Source organism: Ctenocephalides felis, unplaced genomic scaffold (assembly GCF_003426905.1).
Source record: "Ctenocephalides felis isolate EL2017-DRISC unplaced genomic scaffold, ASM342690v1 CF-g0.4_SCAFFOLD_03571, whole genome shotgun sequence".
Taxonomy (NCBI): Eukaryota; Metazoa; Arthropoda; class Insecta; order Siphonaptera; family Pulicidae; genus Ctenocephalides; species Ctenocephalides felis.
The window spans coordinates 33324435-33337632 of NW_020539725.1; positions in this window are offsets into that span (position 1 = coordinate 33324435).

The following is a 13198-nucleotide window of genomic DNA, read 5'->3' on the forward strand; positions in this document are numbered from 1 at the left end:
TTTTAATTTACATCATTAATAAATGTTAAATATATTTTTATATTGATATAAATTCTTATTCTAGTGTGATTGTTAAGTTATTTTATTCATTTGCAATTACAAACAAAATACTCAAAAGCATTCCAACAAAGAAGATATGCATTTTCCAACAAAGGAAATTATTAAAATAATAGATATTTCACAGATGTTAGTAATGCGTCATTATTCATTGATTTATTTAATATAAAGTTACAAAACGTCAAAAAAAATTAAGTATATTTTTAAAATCTATAAACGATATTATGGGATCAATTCTCGTACAAAATAAAAATGTTATTCTATAATTGGTGTCTATGATTGTCATACGATAAGTTGGTAATCAAAACAGTAAACAATCTAGGTCTTTGCTGTGCGATTGAGAGTTTTGCACATAAAACCTAACCTCCAAAAAGCGCAAAAGTTAAAATATTAACTTTGGTTAGACTTATATCAAAAGACAACAGAAAGTTGCACTTTCTGTTCTAGAATTGTTACTTGACATTTTGAGGTTAGACAAAAAGAAGAAGATTTAGAGTAAAACGCTTGATCGCACAAAGCAACAGTAATGACATACTATTTTGACAGTTCGATTTTTAATAGCACCTCATTCGATTATAGACCCGTAACATAAAATTTAATTTATCCGAGATTTGTCCCCTATATTAGTATATATCGTGATACTATCTGATAGACATACAGATACTATTTCAATAAAATACGTAAAAATATCATCTAACGGTTGATTATTAATTATCTGAATTCCTTCTATATCCACGAGTTTTTAGAATTTGTTGATGAATAAAAAAAATGAATGCATTTAAAAGCGAAGCATTTCAAATGGCAATAACATATGAATCATGAGTGTCGGCAATAATTATTGCAAGGAAACTATTATCATCGAATGCCATAGGTAATGATAAAAACGCAGCCGGTGTCTTGCCGTCTGTGACGAATCAACTGTAAATTGTGATCGGAAGCATTTGCTATCATTGATTTACAACGATACGCGATGTTACAATGTTAAGTTCATTACAGAGTTATGTCATTTGAAATATCAATATCTCTATGCTGTTGCGGCTATTATGATACTGTAACAAATTGATCAACGATCATGGCATTCTATAGTTCAACCACCTGGACAAAATTTTGATGATCTTATTAATTGATATTGAGAAGAGCATTGGAATCACAGTGCAATGAGCATAATATAAGCGAAATGAACATATGCATTAATAATTGAATATGTTTTAGAACATTTCTGGCCTTGCATGATAATATTTAATCGATATGTTTTGTCTTAAGTATTGGACTTATCATAATTACACTTTTTATGTTGAGGAACAAAGAATAATAGCGTAGAAAAAATTATAAATATACAAATAACAATGGTCTCATTTATAGTTCTGGTCATACTATATAGAAATCTTCTGCTCATAAGATGCCCCCATACTTATTATATGAATACCTCTTTATAATGAACTGTAATAGTTTGTTATATTAATTATACTTATTATATTAATGCATAAAGTTAGTTTTATTATAGGAAAATTATTCGATTAAAAATGTATGTCAAAATTCGAAGTAATTCAAGTTTTAATGATATTATAATGCACTTTCTCTCTTTATATTAAACTGTAATAGTTTAAATATTATTGCACAAATTAAGTTTGATTTTAAGAAATTCGATTAAAAATTAATGTCTAAATTTAAAATAACTCTATTCTTAAGAATATAGGTATACTATTATAAATATTTTACTATTGCATTTTTATTTATATATGGTTTACATGCATATTGATTGGTTTATACTAGTAAATGTGTAAGAAAAACTCATTCATAAATCTTGAATTCATTATTAATGTGAAATTTTCATCAGTTTTTAATAGACATAAATTCTTTCTGCTATTAATTTCAATTGAATAGTTTGTTGTGAGTAAACTCTTTTATTCCATTTTACCATAAATCAAAATCTTGATCAAGTTACAATTTAAAATCAATCAAAAGAGAGAATTTATATTTATATATATATATATATATATATATATATATATATATATATATATATATATATATATATATATATATATATATATATATATATATATATATCCAATCAAATCAATGCTGTTTTCAAAATTATAAATTATATTTAATTGAGATTTATCTTTAGTTATTGAAAATTAATTTTATGTTTTCATTTATTTCAGATTTTACCGTTTGAGCGCCTTTATCGTTAATTGTAAGTATCAAATTAATTATTTAGTTTATAACTGTTAATTCATTTTTTGAATTTCTGGTTTTATGAATTTCTTCACTATTTGTTAAGCAATATCATTATATTCTTCAATTAAAGAATTTATTCCCACTTACTAATTTCTTTAAGGATATAATCAAAACCAAATAATTATTATGAACAATAACTTTCATCAAACTTTCAGATGCAATATTTTAATCTGTCTTCGATGAAAATGTTATATTAAAAACCGAACATGAAAAATAGACCGAAATTGTGCCAATAGCTTTAAATCTTTAACTTATAAAACTTTAAACCTTATTAACTTTTCATAATATGTTTATCCATAAAACATTCTATGTGAAAAATATAAAATAACTAAACCTTTAAATTAAACATGAATTCAGAGAAACTGGGCTTGGTCAAAAATAATCACTTAAATTGAATCAATACGAAATGCCGAAAAAACAGTAATATTTCAATTTATAGCTACACATAGAGAACATACAAACAAAGAAAACTGTTTCTGTAAAATATCAATTTTGTTTTTATTTGTAAGAGTTTCATGGGGTTCTAAAAATAGCATAATGGAGTAATATTTTCACGGAGGGAAGTCGAAGGTATAATTGTTGTCTTATTTTGATTCACTATTTACCAGCTTTGAATTCCTAATATTTCTAATATCTATTACAATATTCATATACATAAAATGGCAATTAATTATATAATTTTCAATATATCAACACTCTCAAATAACACTTACTCGTAATTGCGTGCTTGAGTTGGCACAAAGAAGCGTGTTGACACGCTGCTAAAACACCATTGATCCAATTCATGTAATCATATTATACATTCTACCGTTAATGAGATAATAAAATATTAAATTAATGATTAAGAGGATATGGTGCATCTTTCCGCAATAACGATTTCGGGTGCACTTTGGGCCTTAATGTTCATAAAGCAATAAAATGATGCCACATGCACTTGCATTACAACAAATGGGCGGATTCGAGATTTCATCACCGCGCTGGTCCACTGAATATTGCGATAATTTGCACGATATTGATGGACGAAATGAGAACAATATAAATAATCTGAGTAAAAAAAGTTCATTTACCAAGTTCTGAATGAATACTTATTTGCTGAAATAAAAACATGTTTTAATGGTGTAATATAATGCGCACGTTGTGAAATTAGTCTTCTTGCTCTTGTTTTCATGTTCTTTTCTCATAAGTTGGTAATAGCATAAAATGAAATTTTTTACTCATGTATGAAAATTATATGAGGATCAAGAATATTAAATTTAAATTATAATGGTGCGCACTTGCCGCTTGAGATATTTGCACAGAAAAGTGCTGTCATGTTTCCGTGCATGTATTCATTTGTATATTTGTTGTGATGAACATTATAATAAATATTTTATTCAAGTAAAGATTTACTAAATATCATAGTTACGTTAGTATTTGAAGGATTTAATTTTTTTAGTATCGACTTCAAACAAATAGTTCTTCATTATATACAATTTTAATTTGTACGTTATTGTTAAAAATTCAATTCAACTTGAAAGTTTATTTATTTTTTCAAATTGTATTTTATTGCAGAATTTGGTTATTTTGAAGTTGACTTTGTCAATACCGCGCACAGTGCTATAATTCAGAATAATTTTAATTTTAGTAGCCCTGATTAAATTTTAGTCTTCACTCACAAATGTTTCAACTATATGCACGCGTACCTTTACTTTTAATTTTTCAAAACTTTAATTTTTATATTTAAACCACTTCTCACAGGCCTATAATACTTGGAAGTGTTCGGTTTGACTATCGATCATGTGAAGTTTCATCAAAATCTCAGAAAAGTAAACCTGAGGTTCTCTCCTCGTCAAAAATATAACAAATACATTGATGCAATGTGAAATTTTAAATTTTATGTTTAAATGAGATTGAACTTAAATAGACAAGAATAATAAAGTCAAATTAGAATTTATAATACGGCTAATTTATGTTTATTTAATTATCGATCAATTTAAACTGAAGTTCTTAAAATAGATTGGCTGGTAGTTTTCCACCAAAATTCGGACGTAAATAATATTCTTCGACTCAATATGGTGATCTACAAGAATACTTGCGCCAATGTTTCACACATTTCGCGCCAACATTTATGTTAAACAAATAAATTAGAATACTGATGGTGAGAATCACACGCATTAACGGTAAATGGTAAAACGCGGGCGGCTCGAACTCCTCTCTCGCCCAACTCGGTAACGGCAAATTTCATACGATTGCGATAATATTCCAAACCAAAAGATTCACATAAATTTTTGGACTATGGTCACGGGAACGCGAGCATAAAACCGAAACGACTCTTCACCGTTAGTTTTAAAACAAAATCATTCGTTTTGTGCAGAGTAATTACGCAATTTGTATTAGTACTACCATTGGATTTCTGCAGCTCTGTGAACAATGTGCGCTATCGGATTCTACAATGGAGTATAAAATAAAGCATAAGAAGACAATCATTTCGAAATGAGTTTTTGATATGTTCCACGGAGTGCCAGCAGATACAATACTCTGAAATTATAGCTCAATTAAACTTTTGTTTTGTCTTCCTTCAAATGTATCTATTTACGTTATGCGGCCGCGGAAGAGAGTGCCCGGAGGGAAAAACAACGCATAATACAGTTAATCCCTCTTATATTATCATTATTTGATAGCTCAGCAATAATTTCAAACCTTTTATACGGCTTATGAGCTTTCTGCATTGCAATGATTACGGTTACAGCCGTTGTTTTAGATATAGATTGATAAATAACATACATTACAGCCGATAGTATTAATATATTCGCATGGATGAAACATAATCATTAGTGCTTGATAGAAAAAGTGAAACAAAAAGTTGAAATCCAGTATTTTTGGTTTTCTTCATGTTTTATGATAATTTGCACACATTGGCACATGTTCAGCAAAAAAGTATGTAAGTGCACTCGCGCGCGTATTTCACTTTTGTCCACGTTTTCTGCAAAAACATCGTGAACTGATTTTAAAAAATAAATTGACTCTTAATGAGAATTTTTGCTGTTTTTTTTTGTAGAAAAAATTAAAATAATGCAGAAAAATTTCTGGTTTGATTTAATAAATTCTTAATAAATTATAGAAATAATAAGTGTGCTACAATTTTTATATATAATATGCTATTATAATGAATTTATAATTGTTATATAAATAGATGTTCATGTGAGGTTTCAAAGATAATGCGTTTGCTTGAAAATGGGACTTGGACGATCCGGATTTCTTCTATATATATAAAAATAAGCCGGGTTTCCTCCTGACGAAATAACTCCAGAACGCACGAACCGATTCGACAATTTTCATGAAAATCCTCGTGAGGTTTATTCAAAGAAAATGAAGAAAGATTTCAACAAAAGCGGGAAACACTTTTTTTTATACAGCGTCATATCTGATACTTAGCATGTACTACAAATATATTTTTTGTACTGATACTCATTGTTCTCTGCTCAGTTAATTCATGTGAAAAATTCTGTTCATGTGAAATTGAAAAATAAAATAAACTATTCGTTCCTTAACATTTAAATTGGAAACCATCAAATCAATCACGTGTATTGTGCAATTTTTTTCAATTTCAACAGCAGGCAATTTTTTCCTTCATCTTTTAATCACCAAACGAAATAAAATAAACCATCTTGGTGAAACTGAGTTCGCCCGGTTTGCTAGTTATAAATATTTTATCAACATAAAACAAAAATGATTTTTTAACAAATACTTTATTTGGCTTCATATCTGAAAATAGTACATCATCAATAGAACACAAAATTTTAACTATTATGTCCATAATGAACATCGATTTTTTTAGTGTATTTCTCATAATTTTTTTCAAAAACTTAAAATTGTTAGATTAGCAAATCACTTATAGCCGTTTTACACTTCAATCATTCAGCTACATAACAAAGCCAATTCTGAAAAATACTAATTCTTCAAGTAAAAGATTGAGTCAAGTTTATTAATCGGCCGCGAGAGCATAGAACAATCAACCCCACACTCAAAACTAAATATATAAAACTTTGATTAAACAATTTTTTAAATTACAAGTTATTTTTTCATTCCTTCAATTGCGTCTAAAAGCCTCCATAGAAGACACCAGCAAGCCTAATCGTTGCGTTCCTATACAATAGCTCAGATTTCATTGCGCTCCAGGTGCAGTGAACAATATTACCTTTTGGTCGCTCTCAAACAAAGCAAATACTGCCGAGATCTTAATTAACACGACATAGAAACATTTTCACGGCGGATCAGGCGGGTGCAATGTCTTTTGCATTCAGGCGTCACTTAATATTCGTGAGATCTTTCATCAAGGCGAAAGATTTTTCTGGAGTCGAGTCGAGATCATTCAAGAGCGCTATATTTATTGTTGCAATATTCACATTGCTATGCAATCTGTTCTACAGTTATTTCACTGTTACTTTGGTAACACTTCATTATGTCCAACGTAATTGATATGCATGTCAATTATTTAATTGTTTGGCAATAATAAATACATTGTTCCACCAGTTCCTCTACAATACAAGATACATTCTTCAGTTTTTACCTTATATTCACGCTAATGTAAAGTAAGGAATATTATGCATGAGAAAGTAGAGCAGAAAATTTCTTATTTAAAGTATTATATTGAGACATTAGAATACTCTTATGGTTGATAATTATAATGTAAACATTATACACAATCGACGACTAAAGATTCTTAACAACGAATAAAATAAATGTAGAACTTACAAGGAGAACCCGCTCGTTACTCGTCTGGGATTCTGATGAAACTGGACATAATGGTAAATATTATGCTGAAATTTAACAGTGTAAAATATCATAGGATTATGAAAAGCGGTTTAATTATACAAACTGATTAAAGTCTCATGTCTCATAAGTGCGGCAGCATGGCCTAATGACGAAATTCTCATATTTGCGTCTTATGCTCTGGGTTTAAACCTCGCTCCAGATTTTAATTTTTTGTTATTGTTATTTAAAATTGCATGAGTAAATAATATTAAAATTAATTATTATATTATATTTATTTTTATATTTTTAATGTTTTTGTTCTCTTAACGAGTCGACTTTCAATAAAAAAATTGATTGCAAAATATGACAAATAACTAAACAAAGTTAAATAGAATAAATTATGATAAAAAATGTGTAATTAATAATAACTATGAAAAATAATAATTATAATAAAGACCAATATGATAAAATCTCAATAATTATATAAATCGTCAAATAGTATAGATTATTAATTAAAAATAGTTTTGAATGTGACTAAATGACCTACAATGCAATAAAAAAAAGTTTTATTTGAAATATCGAGCTCAAACACACGTTATAATTTCTGAATACAATTTTTATTGCACTGTTAAAAATTTTCAGAAGTCAAATCCCGTTCTATATCAATAAAATCTATTGCATTTATTGTTTGTGTTTGACTTTTTTACGACTATCAAATTACATACTCTCAACTAATAACTCATGTTTAGAACGAAGTTAAATCATAAATTTACTTCAAGCTACAGTAAGTGCTTATTGCGATTGTAAGATTAATCAATTTGCAAGGCATTTCTCGTAACATGAATTGCAATGAATTTTGCAATCTTTAATGTGACAGATAATAAATGTCAATTTTACCAGAGAACTTTTATAGCGATCATTGCTCCGGAAACGGTTAAAACCGGTCGAAATTTTACATCTTCACCTTCATAAAAAACCTGATCGTTTTAATATTTTATAGCTAACGTTATTTGGCGTTCAATACCGGTACAGAATAATATAGTTAATTTTAAAAGAAAGTTTTAAAATTGTAAAGGTCAATGTTGAAATTGAAAAGGCTGAAACAACTGCAAACATTTTGCATAACAAGTTATATGAGCTAATTTTTTTATATAAGTTAATATAATTGAAGAAGTAGAGAAATACCAGTATATATACTATAATTACTAAATTACTATAATAATTGGCAAAAATCGATATGTTTAAATATTTAGGCTAATTTTTGCTTTAAACTCGCTCGATTTTTATGGAATAGTAGTTTTCAAGCTTGTAGTTGATTTTATTTTACATAGTAGTATTGTCTAATTTAACTCGTGTTTTAAATTATTTATTGAAAAATTGAGGACTGCTTTACAAGAAAACAGATAATGATTAAATCAATATGTACAATATATGAAATATGAAGTAACAATGTAATTATAAATGACAAACAGAGTTGTTTTCTTTTAAAATTGTTAAAATTGTTTGAGCACTTGTACTCTATAAAACGAATAAAGCAATTATAAAACAAATTATTATAGTTGCAAAGATAAAAAGGTTAGTTATTAAACATTTATAGAGAAGTTTTAGTCAGTGCGACAATTTTTGATTAAACTTTAAATTATGATGCATAATTGTTCCAAATTTTATATCATTATTCTGATTGGTTTATACCAAACTTTGAAAATATAATTAAACTGTGTTTTTTTGGGTATAGTTTGTATTGAACAAAAGGCGTGAGAGGTATTTTATAAATAAAGAAGTAGATAAGTATATTTTATGAAATAATATATAATCACAAATCAGCGGTTTATATTAAATCAACGTTTTAAAAATTCTGTGAAAAATTTTATTCTTCAGTAAGATACTTTGCCATAAAGGAGTAATGTTGATAGGGTCAAAAGTAATATAAATTCAAAGAAATATAGTACTTTGTACAATAGTATTAGACAAAGACAAATTTATTAGACAAAGACAAATTAATTATAGAAAACAATAATTGTTTGTGGTTTTTGTAATATTTTTGCCACATAATAAATATTATTTAGATTAAAGTAATAATTAAGTGAATTTATTATAGTTTAAATAATTGTTTTGTTATCTTCAAATGAAGATAGATATTCATGTTGTAAATTTATAGATTGTATTTTTTTTTTTCATATTAAATGTAATAAAAATCATATAAAACAAAAAAATACAAAACATTATGTTAAGAATTCGAGATATAATTTGACTTCCAAATTCTTTTTCCACAATTGCTCATAGTTAACAAAGAAAACTCACGCAGTGTCCACCTGATATATACCCACTAATCATTACAGCTAATATGATATTCAAATAATACAAAATTATTGACAAGCATGAGTAATGAATTGTGAAAAGTCATTAACATCTAAATTTTTATCCATTGTGTACATAACTTGGCTAAGATTACAGAAGAGATCATCGCGCAATAAGAGATATAACGGCTGTACGTTCGCATTTTTTCTTCAATTTCTTTATTGTTCTCCGTGACAAATTGAAACTATATTCTTTTCGATACGGTTCTAGTGTTCAAAGAAACATCTCACAAAGCGCTCAGACCGCGAAGCATTAAAATAACATATTTTATTTGGGTCAATGCGAGTTGGTAGGCCTCAGGTGAAATGCAAGTCGCATAAACTTTTTTCAAAAAATTCTTGAAAATAACTTTAATATGGTAGTTACATATAAGACGAGATGACGACTGAGTAAATTATATACGCACCAATACATAAACATGTACATTTTGCATTTCTGTCCTGAGAGCAGATTGAATAGTTGAGATAATAACTCCATCCACATTGCTTATAAAAGAAACAATAGAAAGAATTTGTACTGGAAAAAAAATTAAATATTATTATACTCATAAACTTACTAATATAATTGAGGTAAAACATAGCAAATAACATTCAAAATATAACCAATATACAAATCTATATTTTAGTTTGCAATCTGTGAAGAATAGATACTTTCCTTCATATAATTTATTTCATTTTATGCATTGATTTTGGAAATATTCGAAAATATTTTTTTATGATTCTGTTCAGAAGATTTCAGGGACAAAAGAACATAATCGATATATATATATATATATATATTATATTATATATATATAAGAAACATAATCTGTAAAGAAGTGAAAATGTAATAAAAGTTGTAGTTTTGTTATTAACTTCCCGTAGGGCAAGTTATAGTAATCGCAAAAAAATCGAAAATGAAATTTTTATATCTCTTTACGTTTCAGAGGTTTCTGAACATTTTGGCATACCTTAGAAAAAATGGATGTATGTGTGTGTGCGGATACAAATTTTCGTCGACGATTTCGGGAACACGGTTCAACCGATTTCAATTATTCACAAAAACATTCGATTCCTATTAATAAGGTCTGATTAGTTTTTGGCGTAGGCAGGTCTAGCTGTTTCGAAGATACAGGGCAAGAAGAGCCAAAAACAGTAACTCAGTTTTTAAGAAAACAGAGAGTCCGATTTAAATAATTCACAAAACATTTTACTTGTATTGACAAGATGAACAACTGATCAAATTTTTGGGAAGGCAGGTCTAGCGGTTATGGACTCTCATTGAAAAATGTTTTTGGACTTATGTACATCAATTATCAGATATTTTAAAGAGATTTTAATAATGTGTGCACATTTTGTGTAATTTTTTTTGGGTTCCGTACCAAAATTTTTAATTACGGTACGGGAAGTTCCAGCAATTTGACTTAAGGCACAATGCCATGTACCAAATGATTTTTAACAGTGGAGTGGGTATAATTTAAACCTAGTATTTTCTTTAAAAATATGGCGTAACAGAAAAATAAACAAAAATCTTACTCCGAAGGTTTAATGATGGATTTAGACACGCACTTCATAGTTCTTTTTAATTTTATGTTTCATAGAATTCCTTTACCTTCAACACTAATAGTGTGTGTTAATAATATTAAAGTCCAGTGAATGCATTCCGATAAGAGCATCTAGCTGATATTAAGCTTATCGCCTCGATCGACTGGATCAGGAATTTAATTAAAATAGATTCCGCGATGCGATTTGCGGTAAAATGAATAAACGCCCACTGACGACTACGATCCATCAAGCCCGTGGAACGAAAATTAGAGTTAACGCAAACCCACGATTACGTATTTCTATAAAAATATATTAATTAGGCCTAGAAAGTATATTAATTATAATGTGTAATATAGGGCTTTCCTGAGACTTGGTCAGAGCTTAAGTCATTGAAAGCAGGAGTTCCAGATTCGATACCGCTTGATATCAAGCCATAGTTGTTTTTACTTGAACATATAAATATCAAAAAGAAATGCTAAATCTAACTTAAAATTAACAATTCATCTTACAAACCAATTAAATAACGTTAACTTAAAAATTGTATTACGGTCTCGTTAACTAAACAACAGTGCTCATAACTAAAAAAAAAAACAACGAAAAAAAAACTTTTGTTACGGATTTTCAAAAATAGCCGTTTATCTCCAGATAGCAACATCGTAAGAATCAAGGTGATGGCTGGTTACATATATAAATTATCCCAAATAAATTGCTAGTATTTTAAATAAATACAGAAATACCACGAGAGAGATCATAAAATGATCCGCAGTTTTTATTTCATTCGTTATCTGATATTTGTTTATTATAAATTGTGTATTATAGAGAAGTTATAAGGAAAATATACTTTCACATTATCCCAAAATTTCTGTTACATACTTTCAAGAAGAAATACTTCCGTACACAGATAATTACTAAAAACAATCAAATGAACTTTTAAACACCAATTACTTTTCTCAATTACCATCTTATCAAAATCGAACTTTGTTAACTATTTTTGGGGTAAAATTAAATGCTAATACTATAATAAATAATAAATTGTGCCATTAATTTAATATGGTGCTCTGTGCTCTGTACACTGTGTATGTCCTGAATAAGATTTGTGAATATTTCAAAAACATCAAGTATTTTGGATTACGATTACAACTGTTTGAAGATCGTTGAACTAAATTCCCTGCTGCTATCATACCAATCCCTCCACATAATGATAAGATCTTTGTAACTTGAAGCCAAGAGCTGAATTTATAATTGTCATAAGGAAATACATTGCATGAGACTAAAAAAATCTTGCATTCGCAACGCTTAACGGTGTCGTATAACGTAGAATAACTTCGAAATGTTTCAGAAACTACAGGAAAGGAATAGAATAAGAATATTTTGTTCTCTAAAATCTATTTAACAAAGATTATGTACGCACACATGTAATAATATATTTAGCAAAAAAAATCACTAATTGTATTTGTATACTAGATTCTGATCAACTAATTGATTCCATTACTAGGTGGGTGATTTCTGATAAATATAAAATTAAATTTTGGTTATCTTAATCACTGCGATGATTAATTTATTTATTACCTCTTAATTAATAAAAACGTCATATTAAAAGTGTTTGTATATGTTTTAACTCGTTTGATGATTAATTCAGATTTGCTTGGCTTCCGGTACTTCGCCCGAAGCGCTTCAATAAATATGGTTAGTAAAATGGTTGGAAAATCTTGATTGCCAATGATATAATTATGAGATACATAATTTATAAATGAAGATCAATATAGTCCATTTGCCATATAAAACATTTGCAAAATATTTGGACTCATATAATTAAAATAAATTCCTAAAATTATGAAATTCTGGTTATCGTCTTGTATTGTAAATGTATGTACAACACTTCTAACTAAATGTAATTAACACCAATATATTAATTCAATTTCGGCGATTAAAAAGCTAATGGTGAAAATTATTATTAAAAGTTTGATGATTTGCTTCAACAATTTTAGTATCATATTCAGTTCGTTGTTTTTGTGTAATTATCAAAAACGCATATTTTTTATGGCTAATAATTCATATGTGTAAATTAATCGACTTGTATAAAGAACAGTACAAAAGTCTTTATACAATGAGCTTTATATCAGTTTTACATTGAACCAATTAAATTTTATAGTACTAAATGGACTAAACAATAAGAGAATTGATGGATGTTTTTGAGTAATTGAAAACATCTGTAAGCAGGTCAGTTTAAAGACGAACAATAAATTTTGCGATTAAAAGAATATCGTGACGTGTAAATTTTT